Here is a 22,735-nt window from a genome sequence, read left to right as displayed (position 1 = left end):
TCACCAGTAAAGAGATCAAAACAGAAATCAAAAACCTCTCAAAAAGCAAAAGTCCAGGACCAGATGGATTCCCTGATGAATTCCATCTGAAGACTTCATACCTATCCTTCTCAAACTCTTCCAAAAAGTCGAAGAGGAGGGGAATTTTCTTAACTCATTCTATGAAGCCAACATTACCCTGATACCAAAACCAGACAAAGACAACACAAAAAAAGAAAATTAGAGGCCAATATCACTGATGAACATCAATGCAAAAATCATCAACAGAATGGTAGCTATTTGAATACAATACATTAAAAAGATCATACACTGTGAACAAGGGGATTTATTCCAGGGATGCTGGGATGGTTCACTATCTGTAAATCAATCAATGTGATACACCACATTAACAAAATGAAGAATAAAAATCACATGATCATCTCAACAGATGCAGAGAAAGCATTTGACAAGACACAACATCCATTTATGATAAAAACTCTAAATAAAATGGGTATAGAAGTAAAGTACCTCAACACAATTAAGGCCATATATGACAAACCCACAGCTAATATCATTCTCAATGGAGAAAAACAGGAAGTGATCCTTCTAAGAACAGGAACCAGGAAAGGATGCCCACTTTCACCATTCTTACTTAACGTATTATTGAAAGCCCTATCCAAAGCATCAAGCAGGAAAAAGAAATAAAAAGCATCCAAATTGGAAAGGAAGAAGGAAAACTGCCATATTTGCAGATGACATGATTTTATATATAGATAACCCTAAAGAATCCACCAAAACTTTTAGAAAAAATAAATGTACATGATATAGTTGCATTACACAAAATCAACATACAAAAATCAGTTGCATTTCTATACAGCAACAACAAAGTAGCAGAAAGAGAAATTAAGAATACAATCCTATTTACAATTACAACTAAGAGAATAAAATACCTAGGAATAAACTTAACCAAAGAGGTGAAAGACCTGGACACTGAAAACTATAAAACGTTGTTGACAGAAATTGAAGAAGATACAAAGAAATGGAAAGATATTCCGTGCTCTTGGATCAGAAGAATTTACATAGTTAAAATGTCCATACTTCCTAAAGCAATCTACAGACTCAATGCAATCCCTATCAAAGTTCCAACAACATTTTTCATGGAAATAGAACAAAGAATCTCAAAATTTATATGCAACAACAAACGACCCCAAATAGCCAAAGGAATCCTGAAAAAAAGAACAAAGCTGGAGATATCAAACTCCCTGAATTCAAAATATACTACAAAGCTATAGTAACCAAAACAGCATGGTACTGGCACAAAAACAGACACACAGATCAAAGGAACATAAGTGAGAGCCCATAACTAAACCCACACATCTATGGACAGCTAATCTTTGACAAAGGAGCCAAGAACATACAATGGAGAAAGGAAAGTCTCTTCAATAAATGGTGTTGGGAAAACTGGACAGCTACATGCAAAAGAATGAAAGTAGACCATTATCTTACACCATACACAAAAACTTATTCAAAATAGATTAAATACCTGAATGTAAAACCTGAAACCATAATCTCCTACAAGAAAGCATAGGCAGTATGCTCTTTGGTATCAGTCTTAGTAGTATGTTCTTGAACACCATATCTCCTCAGGCAAGAAAAAATAAACAAATGGGAATACATCAAACTAAAAGCTTTCTGTACAGCAAAGGAAACCATCAACAACAAAAAAAAGACAACCCAGTAACTCGGAGAAAATATTTGCAAATCATATATCCAATAAGAGGTTAATTTCCAAACTATATAAAGAACTCATACAACTCAACAAGAAAAAATTGAGCAACTTGATCAAAAAATGGGCAGAAGAGGAGCTGGCCTGGTGGCATAGCAGTCAAGTTCGCACAGTCTGCTTCAGCAGCCTGGGGTTCACAGGTTTGGATCCTGGGCCCGGACCTACACACTGCTTATCAAGCCATGCTGTGGCAGGGCATCCCACATATAAAATAGAGGAAGATGGGCACAGATGTTAACTCAGAGCTAATCTTCCTTACCAAAAAAAAAAAAAAAGGGCAGAGGATATGAATAGACACTTTTCCAAGGAAGATATACAGATGGCCAACAGGCACATGAAAAGATGTTCAACATCACTAATTATTATAGTGGGTGGAGGAAAAGAGGTAAAGGGGCACACATGTACGGTGACAGATGGCAACTAGAGTTTTGGTGGTAAACACGATGCGGTCTATTCGGAAGCCAAAATATAATGATGTACACCTGAAATTTACACAATGTTATAAACCAATGTGACCTAAATAAAATAAATTTTAAAGAAGAATTATCTTTTTTCAAGTAATTTTATTGGGATTATAATAGTTTATAACATTGTGTAATTTCAGGTGTACATTATTGTTTATAAATTTCTGACTGCACTTCATCGTGCTCACCCCTAGTAATCTAATTTTTATCCATCACCATACATATGTGCCCCTTTGTCCCTTTTGCCTCCCCACCAATCCCCTTCACCTCTGATAACCACTAATCTGTTCTCTTTATCCATGTATTGTTATCTTCCACATATGACTGAAATCATGCAGTTTTTGTCTTTCTCTGTCTGGCTTATTTCACTTAACACCATACCCCCAACGTCCATGAGATACCACTACACATTCACTAGAATGGCTAAAATTATAAGCATCAAGTTCGTAAAATTAGAAATACCAACTGTTGGGGAGGATGTGGAACAATGGATCTCTCCAACACTGCTGGTGGAGTGGAAGTTGGTAGAACCACTTGGAAAAACTATTTGGCAATGTTTAATAAAGTTAAACATACCCTTACCATGTTACTTAACAATCCCCTTCCTAGGTATTTACAAGGGAAATGAAACGACAGCCCATAAAAAGATTTGAACGAGAATATTTGTAGCTGCTTTATTCAAAATAGCCAAATGCTGGAAATAATCTGTGTGAGTCTGAGTCCTCTGAGAAACAGATGCTAAAGCTGGATTAAATATGCAAGAAATATATTAGAGCAAATCTTGTGAGAGAAAATAAGGAGTGAGCTAAGAGAGACTGAGAGGGCCATCAGACCATCATGCAGGTCTGATCCTGACTGAAGAAAAGAAGGAAGAAGGAAGGTTGGGTAGTAGCTTCTTTGACAGCAGTGCAGTTCTGAGAAAAGTTCAGCAAGGCTGTCTGGGAGTCCTTAAACCCAAATCACCCATCAGAAAAGTCCCCTATCTTTCAGGAATGGGCCTGCCTTAGTATCCCTATCATGCTCTCGGTGCAGGAATCAGCCCGTGGGAAGGGTGGCTTTGGTGAAGAATTTTACAGCACAGACAAAATGTCCATTAACAGGAGAATGGATAAATAAACTGTGGGATATTTATCCAATGCAATACTACTCAGCAATAAAAAGGAAAACTACAGATAAATACAAGGATCAACATAACAAACATGCAGAGTGAAAAAAATCAGACACAAAAGACCACATGAAATTCTAGAACGGGAAAAACTAATCTAAAGCGACAGAAAGCAGATCAGTGATTGTGTGGTACCAAGTATTGGAAGAGATTGATAAAGGGGCATAAAGGACCTTTTAGAAATTATGAAAATATTCAATATCTTGATTGTGGTGGTGATTACATGACTGTTTACATTTGTCAAAATTCATCAGCCTGTACATTTAAAATGAATACTTTATTGTATGTAAATTATCCTTAAAATTTATTTAAGTAAATATCTGTGACAGAGATTGCTTACTGTGCTCAATATCGAATCCCTCTTCTTTAATAACAATACTCCAATTTTATGTGGGGCAGCAATCACTTAGGTGAAAGAGTACATTTCTCAGTCTCTCTCACAGCTAGATATGCCCATGTGACTAAGCTCCCTAGCAAGGAGATGTAGGCAGAAGTGCTGCGTTTAACTTCTAAGAAGGTAGTTTAAAGAGAGCTGACTTGGCTGGGAAAAACCACTCTTTTGTCTTCCCTTACTTCTGTCTGCTGCCTGGTATGCAGATATAATGGATTAGGCTCCAGCAACCATCTTGGACCATGAGGTAACCTTCAGGAAGGAAACTAATACCAAGGATGGTGGCACCAAGAATTTGGAGCTTAGGTCCCAGGTGATGCCAGGGAACCACCATACCAGCCCTGGACCTTTCACCTTCAGATTTTTTTATATGAGAGAGATAAGCCTCTATCTTATTTAAGTCTTCTTGTTTGGATTTTTCTGTTATATGCAACTGAAACTTATTGTAACTAAATATGTTCTCTAGAATCAGATAGACCTAGTTCAAGTTCTAGCTCTGACACTTACTAGCTGTGTGGCCTTGTATACATAATTTCACCTCTGAGTCTCTGCTTTCTCATTTGTAAAACGGGACTAATGATACAGAGCTTGCAGGGCTAATATGAGCGAGGACTCAGTGAAAGCATATACTAAATGTCTAGCACATAGTCTTTCCCTTATAGCAAAGGAGCAGGTTTCCCCCTTCTCAGAGAAGATTGCTAACATAGAGAGTGAATGCCCTCAGGGGACCACCTTCTTCACCTAAACACATTAGACAAAAATACTCCATCCTTGGGCTCCTACAGCCTTTTTTCATACCTCTATTAACGTGCTTTCCACATTGTAGTTAAATTTCTCTCTTTATTTTTCTCTCTTTTCCTGTTCCCCAGGGATGAGATGTAGCCCTACTCCTGTTTCCCTTCTACCTGGTGTTCTGGAATTACCCTCCTGAGCCTAAATCATTCAACAAATATTGAGTGCCGACTATGTACCAGGTTCCAGGCTAGGTTCTGAGAATAAAAAGGTAAATTAGTCATGGTTTCTGTCCTTTTATATCTCATGGTCTAGCAAGAAAGACAGACAAACAGGTGAGTATAATTCAACTTAATTCAATGTAAAGTGCAGTGACAGATGTGGACTTAACCACAAGAAGGCAAGAAAATGTTAGCTCCATGAAGGCAGAGACTCAGTCTTGTTCACTTTAATAGGTACTCAATAAATATTTATTGAAGGAATGAATGGTATTATGGTATCACAGAAAAGAATACCTAAGCCAGGTGGAATAGGGCAGGAGACAGGAATTAGGGAGGGCAGTTGGCTTCCTGAACGAGGTGAGGCCTGGATGATTTTTTAAGGAAAAGAGGGGTATGGAGGGCATTGCAGAGGAGACAGCGTGAGCAAGGGCACAGAGGTGAGAAATAGCAGTGTGCTTGGGAACAAGTAGCTCATTGTTGCTAGAGCACAGAATTCAAGGCCAGGAGTCATGTGAGATGAGGCGAGAGAGGAAAGCTAGTGTCAGGTCACAGAAGGCCTTGTAATCCATGTTATAAAGAGCCTCAGCCCTGTCCTAGAGGAGATGGGGAAGCAGCGGAGAGAATTAAACTGAGCAAAGATGAGGTTAAATGTGGTCAAATCTGTACTTAAAGTAGATAACTCTGGCAACAGTGTGACAAATAGATTTGAACAGGGCAATATAGAAGCAGGAGATTACTTAGGTGTTTGTTGCTTTAGTCCAACCAAGAGAAGATGAGAACCTGAACCAAACTGTGGCAGTGAGGACAGAGAAGAAGCGATGGAGTTGAGATATGCTTAGGGAGTGAAATTAGCAGCACTGGTGACAGAATAAATATAGGGAACTGAGGGGGGACTTTAGGGCAATTCTTAGATTTCTAACTTGGGTAACTGGGTATAATGGTGAAGCTGTTTTCTAAAACAAGGAACATAAGAGGAGGAGCAGGCTTTGGGGGACCTGTCAAGTCCAGCTGAGACATGACAAGTTTGAAGAACATATGGGACTTTCAAGTGACTGTCTAGCAGGTAATTATTTCTACATCATGCAAGAAATCATATGTCAAAGTTCTAGATTGGAGATTTCAGAGTTACCAGAATTCCTCAAACTAATTTATTGTTCCACCCATCCAGGAGTGGAGTTTGCTGCCTTTAGGCACAGCTGGATTCAGGGCTCAAATCTCCTGAAGTTTCCCTCAGTTGTCAGCTTCTCTTTCTGTGATAGACTCATTCTCTTCTGCCGTCTTCCTCCAGGTTTTAGAAAACTTGGCCACTGACCACCCCGGGTCTGCATCTTTACAACTCATGCTCCAAAAGGAAGACAGCCTTCCTTACTAGCTCTAGCAGAAAAGGCCTAGTAAGGTCTTAGATTGGCCCAACTTGGCTCAAGTACTCATCTCTTAATCAATCACCATGTTCAAAAAAAGGAGATAACATGATTGGCTCAGTCTAGGCCACATATCTACACCTGTGGCAGGGAGGGTGCAGAGCACCATGAATGACATTTTCACCAGGACCATATGGAGTAAGAGAGTAATTCTCCAAAGGAACAAGAAAGAGATTGGAAATGCATGCTGGACAGGCAAAAACAACAGTTAGAATAGCCTACTGTGGTAGTTGAAATTATGAGAGTAGATTTCACCATCTAGGGAGAGTTTGTAGATTGAGAAGAGCAAGAGGCAGAGAGAACACCTACTTTTAACTATGCACATATGCACTGATGAAAAAAGGTGTTGGTTTTTTTGTTCCTTTTTTTTTTGCATTAGGTTTTAGCTACTCTACTTTCTCATGTTATAGAAGAGCAGTGGACCAGAAATGAAGAAAATTAGGTTTTATTCTGGTTCCTTCAAATGACGTTGAGTAAGTAACTTTTCCTCTCTGGGCCTCAGCTTTTCATTGGTAAAATGAGCAAGCTGAGTCAAGTATCTCTAAAATTCCTTTCATGTCTAACGTTCTGTGCCTGATATGACTCTACAAATAAGGAATCAATACTCAGTGCCTCCATCTCCTACCGAACACCTTTGCAAACTTCTTCAAAAATAAAAGAATTGGCCTTTATATCCAGTTATATATTGCCACTGTAATGCTGCATATCAACCACTCAAAATTCGGTAACTTAAAATAATAAGCATTTATTTAGTTCTTGAGTCTGTGGGTTAGCAGCTTAGGTTGGGTACAGCTGAGCAGTTCTTCTAGTCTCAAAGGGCTCACTCATTTGTCTGGCAGACAGTTGGTGGTAGGCTAATCTGGAATGGGTATGGCTGGGATGACTGGGCTCTAGCCCATATGTCCAGTAGGCTAACTCAGGCATGTTCTCACAGAGATGGCAAAGAAACAAGAGAGACAAATGGAAACACACAAAGCCTAAAGTTTCAGAGTCAGAACTAGCACATGATTACTTTTGCCAAAGTTTATTAGGCAAAGCAAGCCATCAGGTCCACCTAGAAATAAGGGGCGGCAGAATAGTTTCTGCCCTTTACTAAGAAGAACTCTAAAGTCACATGGCAAAGGACAGGGATTCAGAGAGGGGTAAAATAATGAGACCACTACTGCATCAATTTAATTGACTGCAGCTTCTAGCCAAATTCTTCTTTCTCATCATGCCCCCACACTCAGCATTCAATATGTATTTACTACCCACTTTTCTTTTAACTAATTCAACACATTTCCTGAACACCTACTTTGTGCAAAGCACTTGTCCCTAGGCTTTCATAGTATGAAACATTCTGTAAGGGTAGCACAGCATAGCAGGAAGTACATAGACTTTGGAGTTAAGACAGAGCTGTGTTCACATTCCAGCTCTTCCACTTACAGAATCCAAACTGCTTCCTCTTTTGTAAAAACCAGGGTAACTACATAGTCATCCCTTATCTGTGAGGGATATGTTCCAAGACCACCAGTGGATGCCTGAAACCACAGATAGTACTGAACCCTATATATGCTGTTTTCTCCACGTATATACACCTATTATAAAGTTTAATTTATAAATTAGGCACAGTGAAAGATTAACAACAACCACCAATAATAAAATAGAGCAATTCTAACAATATACTGTAATAAAAGTTACTGTAGATCTTAGCAAGCTTAGCATATGATTTTTTCTTTCCTTATTAAGTGGTTAAATTTCACATTTTCACTTAAAGGAAGCACTTTACAGCTTTTCTTTGGCATATCTGAATTGCCAGCACCACTACTCCTGTGCTTTGGGGCCATTATTAAGTAAAATAAGGGTTACTTAAACACAAGCACTACAATACCATGACACTAGATCTGATAACTGAGAGGATTACTAAGTGATTAGTGGGTGGGTAGTGTATATAGCATGGATATGCTGGATGAATGGGTGATTCACATCCCAGGTAGGACTGACCAGCCAGCGTGAGATTTCATCATGCTACTCAGAATGGTGCATAACTTAAAACTTACAAATTCTTTTGATTTCTTTAATTTTCCATTTAGTATTTTCAGACCATGGTAGACTGCAGATAACAGAAACTGTGGAAAGCGAAATTGCAGATAAGGGGGAACTAGCACCTCATAGAGTTAGTGTAAGATTAAGGTAGCATGTGGAGGTGACACCAGCAACACAGTAGAGTGAGCTGTTCCCTTTATCTCTCCCCTTTTGAACTACAACTAAATGGATATTCATTGACCAAAGGAGGATACCCATACAGCACAACAGGACGTCTGAGAAACACATGCAGCTATACATCTGAAGATGGGTGTACTGGGCCCCCAGGAAGTAGTGGAGATAGGTGAGCACTCCCCTATTCTTCCCCAGCAGCCTTGTATGCATGCAAGAATGCGTTCCTGGCCAGGAATGCCCATGGTGCCACTGCAGTCCCACTAGTGGGAATGTGCCTTGATGTGACTGCAGGAAGAGGTGGAGGCAGCCCTGAGCCAATGAGCAAACACTTTCCCAGCTGGCAGGAGAGCCCACCATGCAACTGTGGTTCCACCAAGTGGCCCCACCAAATGGCCCAGGCTCAGACCCTATGAAAAAGCCCTGCCCACCAAGCACAGTAAGAAAAGATGATGGCAGATCTACACACATACCTGAGCAATTTCTTGGCAAGTAGGAGCACCCATAATACTGCCGTGGACCCACAAGTGGGGATGTACCTCAGGGCAACTCTAAGAAGAGATGGTGGCAGCCCTGAGCCCACCTGTGAATGTTTTCCTGGCTGGTGGGAGAGCCCATCATACCCCCACAACTTCCAGCAGATGGGTTGGGGTCAGGAACACAGCTCCTGCTTCCCTCCAGTGGAAGCAGGTGGAATTTGTGACCTGATACTACCACAAATGCACTAGCAAAGGATTAATTCATCAAATACCATGAGAAACTACAGCAACAATTCAGATCAGAAGGAAAATGGCAAGTCCCCAGAGTCAAACCCTGAAGTCACAGAAATTTACAGTCTAAGTGGCAGAGAATTCAAAATAGCTGTCATAAAAAAACTCAACAAGTTACAAGAAAACTCAGAAAGACAGTTCAATGAGCTCAGGAATAAAATTAATGAGATGAAGGAATACTTCACCAAAGAGATTGAAACTACAAAAAAAAACAAGCAGAAATTCTGGATATGAGAAACACAATTACTGAGATAAAAAAAAATCTAAAAATCCTTAAACAACAGAGCTGACATTATGGAGGAAAGAATTAGTGATTTAGAGCATAGAAATACAGAAATGCTTCAGGTGGAGGAAGAGAGAGAACTAAGGTTTCTCAAAAATGAAGGAATTCTTAGACAAATATACAACTCAATTAGGAAAAGCAACATAAGGATTAAAGGTATTCCAGAGAGAGAACAGAGGGAGAAAGGAGCAGAGAGCAGCTTCAAAGGAATAACAGTTGAAAACTTCCCAAACCTGGGGAAGGAACCAGACTTACAAATACGTGAAGCCAACAGAATTCCTAATTACTTCACTGCTAAAGGACTTCTCCAAGGCATATAATAGTAAAACTAGCAAAAGTCAATGACAAAGAAAAAACATTAAGGGCAGAACAGCAGAAAAAATAAAATAACCTACAAAGGAATCCCTATCAGGTTTTCAGCAGATTTCTTGACAGAAACCTTACAGGCTAGAAGAGAATGGAATGATATATTCAAAATACTAAAAGACAAAAATTTTCAGTCAAGAAAACTGTATCCAGCGAAACTATCCTTCAGATATAATGGAGAAATAAAAGTTTTCCCAAATAAACAAAAGCAGAAGGAGTTCATCATACCTAGACATCCACCACAAGAAATGAAAGCAGCTCTCTTAGAGAACAGGGTACCAGATACTTAATATAACTTAAAAGATAAAGGGAAGGATAGCATCAAAAGTAACTATAAACACTTCAACTTAGTTACAAACTCACAACACAAAACAGAATAATTTGTGACCATAACAAATCAGAAGGGGAATAAGAAATGAATGGAACCTGCTTAGGTTAATGGAGATAAGAGGCTATCATAAAATGGACTATCTCACCTATGAGATCTTTTATACACTTCATGGTACCACTAAACAAAAAGTCAGGGCAGAGCCATAACTGATTAAAAAAAAAAAAGAGAGAGAGAAAACAATCAAATGAAATGTCAGTCAGGATACAAAGGGAGAGAAAAAATAGAAATATAGAACAACCAGAAAACAAGAGATAAAATGGCAGTAGTAGGCCATCATATATCAATAATCACTCTAAATGTAAATGGACTGAGTTCTCCAATCAAAAGACACAGACTGGTGGGGCCAGCCCAGTGGTGCATTGGTTAAGTTTGCACATTCTGCTTTGGTGGCCCAGGGTTTGCTGGTTCAGATCCTGGGTGTGGACATGGCACCACTTGTAAAGCCATGCTGTGGCAGGTGTCCCACATATAAAGTACAGGGAGATGGGCACAGATGTTAGCTCAGGGCCAGTCTTCCTCAGCAGAAAGAGGAGGATTGGTGGCAGATGTTAGTTCAGGGCTAATCTTCCTCAAAAAAAAAAAAAAGACACAGAGTGGCTGGATGGATTAAAGAACAAGACCCAACAATACACTGCCTCCAGAAAACACATCTCAGCTCTAAAGACAAACACAGGATCAGAGTTAAGAGATGGAAGACAATACTCCAAGAAAATGGCAAGCAAAAGACAGCAGGTGTTGCCATACTTATATCAGACAAAGCAGATTTCAAGATAAAAAAGACAATGAGAGACAAAGAGGGGCAGCATATAATGATAAAAGGGACATTCCACCAAGAGGACACAACACTTACGGATATACATAGACCTAACACAAGAGCACCAAAGTATATAAAGCAACTATTGATGGACCTTAAAGGAAGAAATTAACAGCAACACAATAATATCAGGGGACATCAATACCTCACTTACATCAATAGATAGATGATCCAGAAAGAAAGTCAACAAGGAAATAGTGGAATTAAATGAAACACTTGATCAGTTGGACTTAATAGATATATAGAGAGCATTTCACCCCAAAACAGCAGAATACACATTCAAGTGCACATGGAACATTCTAAAAATAAACCATATGTTGGGAAACAAGGCAAGCCTCAATAAATTTAGGAAGACTGAATTCATATCAAACATCTTTTCCAACCATAATGCTATGAAACTAGAAATCAACAAGAAGAAAAAAGCTGAGAAAGTCAGAAATATGTGGAGACTGAACAAGGTGCTATTTAACAACCACTGGGTCAATGAAGAAATCAGAGGAGAAATTAAAAAAATACCTGGAAATAAATGAAAATGAAAATACAACATACCAACTCTTATGGGAATCAGCAAAAGTGGTTCTAAGAGGGAAATTCATAGCAATAAAAGCCCACCTCAACAAAGAAATAAAATCTCAAATAAGTGATCTTAAATTATACCTAACAGAATTAGACAGAGAAGAGCAAACAAAGCCCAAAAACAGAAGAAGGAGGGAAACAATATAAGTTAGACCAGAAATAAATGAAATAAAGACTAAAAAAGAAACAGTAGAAAGGATCAATAAAAACTAAGAGCTAGTTCTTTGAAAACATAAAAAAATTTAACAAACCCTTAGCCAGACTCACAAAGAAAAAAGGAGAAAAGGCTCAAATAAATAAAATTAGAAATGAAAGAGGAGAAATTACAACAGATACCGCAGAAATAGAAAGGACTGTAAGAGAATACTATGAAAAACTATATGCCCACGAATTGCATAACCTAGAAGAAATGGATAAATTCTTAGATTCATATACCCTTCCAAAACTGAATCAAGAAGAAATAGAGATTGTGAATAGACCAATCACAAGTAAAGAGATCAAAACAGTAATGAAAAACCTCCCAAAAAACAAAAGTCCAGGACCAGATGGCTTCTCTAGAATTCTATCAAACATTCAAAGAAGATTTCATAGCTACCCTTCTGAAAGCATTCCAACAAATTGAAGAAGACATAATGCTTCCTAACTCATTCTATGAGGCCAACATCACCCTGATACTAAAACCAGGCAAGGCCAATACAAAGAAGGAAAACTACAGGCCCATATCATTGATGATCATCAATGCAAAAATCCTCAACAAAATACTGGCAAACCAAATACAGCAATACATTAAAAGGATCATACACCATGATCAAGCGGGATTTATACCACAGACACAGGGATGGTTCAACATCTGCAAAACAATCAATGTCATACACCACATTAACAAATTGAGGAATAAAATCACATGATCATCTCGATAGATGCAGAGAAAGGATTTGACAAGATCCAACATCCATTTATGATAAAAACTCTCAATAAAATGGGTATAGAAAGAAAGTAGCTCAACATAATAAAGGCCATATTTGACAAACCAACAGCCAACATCATACTTACCAGTGAAAAATTAAAAACCATGTCTCTGAGAACAGGAACAAGACAAGGGTACCCACTCTTGCCACTGCTATTCAAGAGTACACTGGAGGTTTTGGCCAGAGCAATTAGGCAAGAAAAACAAATAAAAGGAACCCAAATTGGAAAGGAAGAAATGAAACTCTAACCATTTGCAGATGATATGATTCTATATGTAGAAAACCTTAAAGAATTCATCAGAAAACTATTAAACGGGGCCAGCACAGTGGCATTGTTTTAAGTGTGTGCACTCTGCTTTGGAGGCCTGGGGCTAGCAGGTTCAAAACCCAGGCACTGATCTATAAACTGCTCATCAAGTCATGCTGTGGCAGTGTCCCACATACAAAATAGAGGAAGACTGGCACAGATGTTAGCTCAGGGACAATCTTCCTCACCAAAAAAAAAAAAAAGAAAAAAGAAAACGATTAGAAATAATCAACAACTACAGCAAAGTTGCAGGGTACAAAATCAACTTTAAAAAATCAGTTGCACATGGACACACTAATAACAACCCAGCAGAAAGAGAAGTCAAGAATACAACCCCATTTTTTTTTTAGGAAGATTAGCCCTGAGCTAACATCTGCTGCCAATTCTCCTCTTTTTGCTGAGGAAGACTGGCCCTGAGCTAACATCTGTGCCCTCCTCCTTCTACTTTATATGTGGGATGCCTACCACAGCATGGTTTGCCAAGTGGTGCCATGTCCACCCCTGGGATCTGAAGCAGTGAACTCCGGGCCACCGAAGCAGAACGTGCAAACTTAACCACTGTGCCACTGGGCCAGACCCTCTCATTTTAAATCACAAGAAAAAGAATAAAATATCTAGGAAAAAATTTGACCACGGAGGTGAAAGACATATACAATGAAAACTATAAGAAATTATTGAAAGAAATTGAAGAAGATATAAAGAAATGGAAAGATATTCCACGCTCATGGATTGGAAGAATAAACATAGTTAAACAGTTCATATCACCTAACATAATCTACAGATTCAATGCAATTCCACTCAGAATCCCAATGACATTCTTCACGGAAAAAGAACAAACAATCCTAAAATTTTTATGGAACAACAAAAGATCTCAAATAGGCAAAGCAATCCTCAGAAAAAAGAACAAAGCTGGAAGCATCACAATCCCTGACTTCAAAATATACCACAAAGCTATAGCAATCAAAACAACATGGTACTGGGACAAAAACAGACACACAGATCAAAGGAACAGAACTGAAAGCCCAGAAATAAAACCACACTTCTATGGACAGCTAATCTTAGACAAAGGAGCCAAGAACATACAATGGATTAAGGAAAGTGTCTTCAATAAATGCTGGGAAAACTGGACAGCAACATGCAAAAGAATGAAAGTAGACCATTATCTTACATCATACACAAAAACTAACCGGAAATGGATTAAACACTTGAACGTAAGACCTGAAACCATAAAAATCCTAGAAGAAAATATAGGCACTTCACTCTTTGACATCGATCCGAGCAGCATCTTTTCGAATACCATGTCTACACAGGGAAGGGAAACAAAAGAAAAAAAATTAACAAATGGGATTACGTCAGACTAAAAAGCTTCTGCAAGGCAAACAAAACCATGAACAAAATGAAAAGAGAACCCACCAACAGGGGGAAAATATTTGCAAATCATATATCCGACAAGGATATATAATTCCCAAAATATATAAAGGAACCACACGACTCAACTACAAAAACACAAACAACCCAATCAAAAAATGGGCAGAAGATATAAAAATAACATTTTTTCCAAAGAAGATATACTGATGGCCAACAGGCACATGAAAAGATGTTTAACATCACTAATTACTAGGGAAATGTAAATCAAAACTACAATGAGATATCACCTTACACCTGTCAGAATGGCTATAATTACCAAGACAAAAAATAACAAATGTTGGAAAGGATGTGGAGAAAAGGGAACCCTCATATATTGCTGGTGGGAATGCAACGTGGTGCAGCCACTATGGAAACTGGTGTGTAGATTTCTCAAAAATTAAAGACAGAAATACCATCCAATCCAGCTAACCCACTACTGGGTATTTATCCAAAGAACTTGAAATCAAAAATTCTAAGAGATTTATGCACCTCTATGTTCGCTGTAGCATTATTCACAATAGCCAAGACATGGAATCAGCCCAAGTGCCCTTCTACAGGTGAATGTATAAAGAAGAAGTGGTATATTTATGCAATGGAATACTACTCAGCCATAAAAAAGACAAAATTGTCCCATTTGAAACAACATGGACGGACCTTGAGTGTATGATGTTATGTGAAATAAGCCAGACAGAGAAAGACAAATACTGCATGATTTCACTCATATCTGGAAGATAACAAATACACGGCTAAAGAGAACAGGTTAGTGGTTACCAAAGAGTGAGGGGGCTGGAGGGTGGGTGCAAGGCATAAAGGGGCAGATGCATATGGTGATGGATAAAAATTAGACAAGTGGTGAGATTAAGGGGAGAGAGGGGGGAGCAAAATGGCGGGGTGTGCTGACCTGGGATTCTCTCCCCTCCAAAATACAACAAAAGATTGGAAGAACTGAATTTCAGAGAATAAACATAATGCCAGCTCATTAGAGACCTACAATACCAAGAAGGCGGAGATCATAAACCTAGCTTTACACCTTCAGAGGCGCTGGAACGGTAGGAGAGAACATCGCACCCTCTCCTAGAGTCTGTGATCGCTGCGGCGTGGGTCGGGAAGGAGCGGGGGAGGGGCCGCGCAACCCGGGAATCATCCAGGACTCCTGCTGCTGATTCAGTGGAGACCCGCTGACGGGAGGAAAGCTTCCATCCACGGGGACCCTATAAATCAAGGGCCTTGGGAGACAGAGAACAGAACTGATCTGAACCCAGACCAGCGCGTGTGAGTAACAGCCCCTCCCCTCCCCAGCAAAGCCAGTGGGCGCAGCCATCTTGCCCCAAGGTGGAGAGCTAACATGCTGCTCTCGACCCCCATCTAGTGGCGACAGGCTGTAACTGCAACTGAATTCTACCACCATGAGAAAAAAAACGCTCCTCTACCATCCAGCAATTTATAAAAGCCCCAGACCAGAAGGAAAACAATAAAAACACAGAATTAAGTCCTGAGGACTTGGAATTAGGTAAACTAAGTGATAATGAATTCAGAGCAGCTATAATCAAAAAACTCAATGAGGTAGAGAGAAAGAGAAACAAGCCGAGTTCTGGAGTTACTTCACAAAAGAGATTGAAATCATAAAGAAGAATCAAACAGAATTACTTGAGATGAAAAACACAATGGACCAGATAAAACAGAATACGGATTCCCTGAATGCCCGTGTAGACAACGTAGAGGAGAAAATTAGCATAATCGAGGACAGACAGGCTGAATGGCGCCAGACAGAGGAAGAAAGAGAACTAAGAATTAAAAGAAATGAGGAAAATCTCTGAGAGATAATGGATTCAATGAGGAGTAAGAACATAAGGATCATAGGAATTCCCGAGAATATGGAAAAGGAAAATGGAGCAGAAAGTGTGCTTAACGAAATTATTGAAGAGAACTTCCCAAATCTAGGGATCAACGGAGAAATGTGTGTAGAGGAGGGTTTTACATCTCCTAGATTTGTCAATGTAAAAAGACCCACTGCAAGGCGCATAATAGTAAAGTTGGCAAATAGGAATGATAAGGAGAGAATACTCAGGGAAGTAAGAAAAAAAAAGAGAATAACCTATAAAGGAGCCCCTATCAGACTGTCAGCAGATTTCTCTACAGAAACCCTACAAGCTAGGAGAGAATGGAGTGATATATTCAAAGCTTTAAAGGATAAAAACCTTCAGCCAAGAATACTCTATCCAGCAAGAATTTCCTTCAGATATGAGGGAGAAATTAAATCTTTTCCAGACAAACAAAAGTTAAGGGAATTTGTAACTAAAAGCCCTCCATTACAACAAATCCTCAAGAAGGCTCTCATACTTGAAAAAAGAAAAAAGGGAGAAAGGGGACACAATCCACAGACTAGGGAGACCGATGGACAGAACCAGAACAGGATAGCAAATATTCAACTATAGCATTAGGGTAAAGGTGAGGAAACTACCAAAGCAAGGATGATCTTATCACTCTAACTACAAATTAATAAGACAAGTTGGAATAAAAAATGAAAATAATTATTTAGGAGGGGAAGAGCAAAGGGTCTAAATCAGTATTGGTCGAGTAAGTAAGAGACCACCAAAGAATAGACTATATTATACACGAGATTCTAAATACAAACTTCAAGGTAGACACTAAAATAAAGTACAGAACAGAGTCACAAATCATAGATAAGGAAAAATCTAAGAAACCCAGCATAAGAAATTGCAGTATTAAATGGGTAGTCTAAAGCACACAGGAAAAGAAACACAGGAAAACAAGATAATGAGCGACAGATTGACAGCATTAAGTCCACATGCATCAATAATCACTCTCAATGTGAATGGATTGAACTCTCCAATAAAAAGACACAGAGTAGCAAAATGGATTAAAGAACAAGATCCAACAATTTGTTGCCTCCAGGAAACACACCTCAGCCCCAAGGACAAACACAGACTCAGGGTGAAGGGGTGGAGGACAATACTTCAAGCAAATAGCAAGGAAAAAAAGGCAGGTGTTGCAATTCTCATATCAGACCAAGTGGATTTCAAAATAAGACAGGTAAAGAGAGACACAGAGGGACAATATATAATGATCAAAGGGACACTTCATCAAGACGAAATAACGCTTATAAATATCTATGCACCCAACACAGGAGCACCAAGATTCATAAAGCAACTATTAACAGACCTAAAGGAAGATGTTAAAAACCACACAATAATAGTAGGGGACCTCAATACCCCACTCACATCAATGGACAGATCATCCAGACAGAAAATCAACAAGGAAATAGTGGAGCTGAATGAAAAACTAAAACAATTGGACTTAATAGACATATATAGATCACTCCACCCTGAAGGAGCTGAATACCCATTCTTCTCAAGTGCACATGGAACATTCTCTAGGATAGACCATATGTTGGGAAACAAGGCAAGCCTCTACAAATTTAAAAAAATTGAAATAATAACAAGCATCTTCTCAGATCATAGTGCTATAAGGCTAGAAATTAGTTACAAGAAAAAAGCTGAGAAAGGCACAAAGATGTGGAGACTAAACAACACACTACTGAACAAGCAATGGATCATTGAAGAAATTAAAGAAGAAATAAAAAAATACCTGGAAACAAATGAAAATGATAGCATGCCATACCAACTCATATGGGATACAGCAAAAGCTGTATTAAGAGGAAAATTCATCGCAATACAGGCACATCTTAACAAACAAGAAAAATCCCAAATAAGCAACCATAAAGCAAACCTAACTGAACTAGAGAAAAAAGAACAAATGAAGCCCAAAGTCAGCAGAAGGAGAGAAATAATAAAAATCAGAGCAGAAATAAATACTATTGAAACGAAAAAGGCAGTAGAAAGGATCAATGAGACAAAGAGCTGGTTTTTTGAGAAGATAAATAAAATTGACAAACCACTAGCCAGACTTACAAAGAAAAAAGGGAGAAAGCTCAAATAAACAAAATCAGAAATGAGAGAGGAGAAATAACAACAGACTCTGCAGAAATACAACAGATTATAAGAGAATACTACAAAAAACTATATGCCAACAGAATGGATAACCTAGAGGGAATGGATAAATTCTTGGACTCCTACAATCTCCCAAAGCTCACTCAAGAAGAGGCAGACAAGGGGCTGGCCCCATGGCCGAGCGGTTAGGTTCATGCGCTCCGCTGCAGGCGGCCCAGTGTTTCATTGGTTCAAATCCTGGGCGCGGACATGACACTGCTCATCAGACCACGCTGAGGCGGCATCCCACATGCCACAACTAGAAGGACCCACATCGAAGAATATACAACTATGTACCGGGGGGCTTTGGGGAGAAAAAGGAAAAAATAAAATCTTTAAAAAAAAAAAAAAGAGGCAGACAATTTGAACAGACCAATCACAAGGAAAGAGATTGAAACAGCAATCAAAAACATCCCAAAGAATAAAACCCCAGGACCAGATGGCTTTCCTGGGGAATTCTACCAAACTTTCAGAGAGGATTTAATACCTATCCTTTTCAAGCTATTCCAAAAAATTAGGGAAGATGGAACACTTCCTAACACATTCTATGAGGCCAACATCACGCTGATACCAAAACCTGACAAGGACACCACGAAAAAAGAGAACTACAGGCCAATATCACTGATGAACATAGATGCAAAAATTCTAAACAAAATTTTGGCAACCAGAATTCAGCAATTCATCAAAAGAATCATACATCAGGATCAGGTGGGATTCATACCAGGGACACAGGGATGGTTCATCATCTGCAAATCAATCAACGTGATACACCACATCAACAAACTGAGGAATAAAAACCACATGATCATCTCAATAGATGCAGAGAAGGCATTTGACAAGATCCAACAGCCATTTATGATAAAAACTCTGAACAAAATGGGCATAGAAGGAAACTACCTCAACATAATAAAGGCCACGTACGACAAACCCATAGCCAACATCATACTCAATGGGCAAAAACTGAACCCCATCCCCCTGAAAACAGGAACAAGACAAGGATGCCCTCTATCACCACTCTTATTTAACATAGTACTGGAGGTCCTGGCCAGAGCAATCAGGCAAGAAAAAGGAATAAAAGGAATCCAAATAGGGAGGGAAGAAGTGAAACTCTCACTGTTTGCAGATGACATGATCTTATATATAGAAAACCCCAAAGAATCCATTGGAAAACTGTTAGAAGTAATCAACAACTACAGCAAAGTTGCAGGGTATAAAATCAATTTGCATAAATCAGTAGCATTTCTATACTCCAGTAATGAACCAACAGAAAAAGAACTCAAGAATACAATACCATTCACAATCGCAACAAAAAGAATAAAATACCTTGGGGTAAATTTAACTAAGGAAGTGAAGGACCTATATAATGGAAATTACAAGGCCTTTCTGAGAGAATTGGATGACGACATAAGGAGATGGAACGACATTCCACGTACATGGATTGGAAGAATAAACATAGTTAAAATGTCCATTCTACCTAAAGCAATCTACAGATTCAATGCCATCCCAATCAGAATCCCAATGACATTCTTTACAGAATTAGAACAAAGAATCCTAAAATTCATACGGGGCAACAAAAGACCCCGAATTTCTAAAGCAATCCTGAGAAAAAAGAACAAAACGGGAGGCATCACAATCCCTGACTTCAGAACATACTACAAAGCTACAGTAATCAAAACAGCATGGTACTCGTACAAAAACAGGTGCACAGATCAATGGAACAGAATTGAAAGCCCAGAAATAAAACCACACATCTATGGACAGCTTATCTTTGACAAAGGAGCTGAGGGCATACAATGGAGCAAAGAAAGTCTTTTCAACAAATGGTGCTGGGAAAACTGGAAAGCCACATGTAAAAGAATGAAAATTGACCATTCTTTTTCACCATTCACCAAAATAAACTCAAAATGGATTAAAGACCTAAAGGTGAGACCTGAAACCATAAGGCTTCTGGAAGAAAACATAGGCAGTACACTCTTTGACATCAGTATTAAAAGGATCTTTTCGGACACCATGCCTTCTCAGAGAAGGGAAACAATAGAAAGAATAAACAAATGGGACTTCATCAGATTAAAGAGCTTCTTCAAGGCAAATGAAAACAGGATTGAAACAAAAAAACAACCCACTAACTGGGAAAAAATATTTGCAAGTCATATATCTGACAAAGGCTTAATATCCATAATATATAAAGAACTCTCGCAACTCAACCACAAAACATCAAACAACCCAATCAAAAAATGGGCTGGAGACATGAACAGACATTTCTCCAAAGAAGATATGCTGATGGCCAATAGGCACATGAAAAGATGCTCATCATCGCTGATCATCAGGGAAATGCAAATCAAAACTACACTCAGATATCACCTTACACCCGTTAGAATGACAAAAATATCTAAAACTAATAGCAACAAATGTTGGAGAGGTTGCGGAGAAAAAGGAACCCTCATACACTGCTGGTGGGAATGCAAACTGGTGCAGCCACTATGGAAAACAGTATGGAGATTCCTCAAAAAACTGAAAACAGAACTACCATATGATCCAGCCATCCCACTACTGGGTATTTATCCAAAGAGCCTGAAGTCAGCAATCCCAAAAGTCCTATGCACCCCAATGTTTACTGCAGCACTGTTTACAATAGCCAAGACGTGGAAGCAACCTAAGTGTCCAGCAACAGATGAATGGATAAAGAAGATGTGGTACATATGTACAATGGAATACTACTCAGCTGCAAAACAGAACAAAATCATTCCATTTGCAATAACATGGATGGACTTTGAGAGAATTATGTTAAGTGAAATAAGCCAGCGAGAGAAAGATAATCTGTGTATGACTCCACTCATATGAGGAATTTAAAACTATGGACCAAGAACAGTTTAGTGGATACCAGGGGAAAGGTGGGGTGGGGGGTGGGCACAAAGGGTGAAGTGGTGCACCTACAACATGACTGACAAACATTAATGTACAATTGAAATTTCACAAGATTGTAACCTATCAATAACTCAATAAAAAAAAAAAAGAAAAAAAAATTAGACTAGTGGTGGGGCTGGCCCCGTGGCCGAGTGGTTAAGTTTGCACACTCTGCTGCAGGCGGCCCAGTGTTTCATTGGTTTGAATCCTGGGTGCGGACATGGCACTGCTCATCAAACCACGCTGAGGCAGTGTCCCACATGCCACAACTAGAAGGACCCACAACGAAGTATATACAACTATGTACCAGGGGGCTTTGGGGAGAAAAAGGAAACAAAAAATCTTAAAAAAAAATTAGACTAGTGGTGGTGAGCATGATGCAGTCTATACAGAAATTGATAATAATGTACACCCAAAATTACACAATGTTATAAACCATTATGACCTCAAGAAAATAATTGAAAAAAAAAAGATTAAGGTAGCATGTAGAAATCTATGACACCTAAGTTTTAGCTTTATTTCTTCCTTCTCATCTTCCTGGTTCCTTTTCATAGTCCTACCGCCTACCAAGTACAGTCATCATCAAGACTGTCTGAGACAATGCATTCTCTCAACATGCATCACATTTGTAAGCTGAAATTTACATTTCTGGCTATGACATCTACTACTTTCCAGACACATATTTCCAGTTGCCTGTAGGATGTGACCACTTTGATAGCCAAACTTAGCACCTCCACAACTGTTCTCAGAAACACACCATTCTTCCAGGCCTATAGGTTAGAAATATATCGGCACTCCTTTCTTCCCTCCTCCCAATCCAATTTCTCAACATGCCATCATTTATTCTTTTGAAGTCACTTGATATTCCCCTTTCCAGAACTTTTGAAGACACCCTATTTCCTACCACAGTAGGACCTTAACTTATAATTTTCTAGTTTTCAATACCTACCTTCAATAATTTGGTCTCATCATATCCAACTTACTTTATTTCCCCAATTCAGTTGAATTCACTTTAATATTCAGTGATCATTAGAAAAGGATCATAATAACAGGAAGAACAACTTTACAATTGTGTTCTTTGAGACTGGTTTTATAATGCAAAGCATATTACTTCACATCTCGGAGCCTATTTCCTTAGCTATAAAATAAGCTTAGAAACTTTACCTACCTCACAGAGTGAAATAAAATATATAAAGGCAGCTGGAAAAATAAGTGTCACAAAGCATTGTGATTATGTACAGGACAAATGTGCGAAACTCTCACATGTGCACACGGATGGCTTTACCGACTCGCCTGCTCCTTCTCACCTTTGCTCATAAGTATTCCCTGCCATCTAGAATGCTCTTCCTTCTCTCCTCCTGGACAATATAAACTCTCCCAATACTTCAAAGATTTTTTTCCCATTCTTATTGACCTCTTTGGTATCTTACGTGGTACCAAAAATAAGAACCATGATACACTTCAACTATTATGTGTGCAGAGGGGTGGGGAATTTGGTTTCTCTGAATAGATTGTAAACTGAGAGCAGGAACAGGTATAGCCTCCAGCAGAAGGCTGAAAACCCAGTTTCTCATCACACTCTAA

This window comes from Equus przewalskii, chromosome X (assembly GCF_037783145.1).
Source record: "Equus przewalskii isolate Varuska chromosome X, EquPr2, whole genome shotgun sequence".
In the NCBI taxonomy this organism is placed as follows: Eukaryota; Metazoa; Chordata; class Mammalia; order Perissodactyla; family Equidae; genus Equus; species Equus przewalskii.
This window is presented reverse-complemented; position numbering follows the sequence as displayed.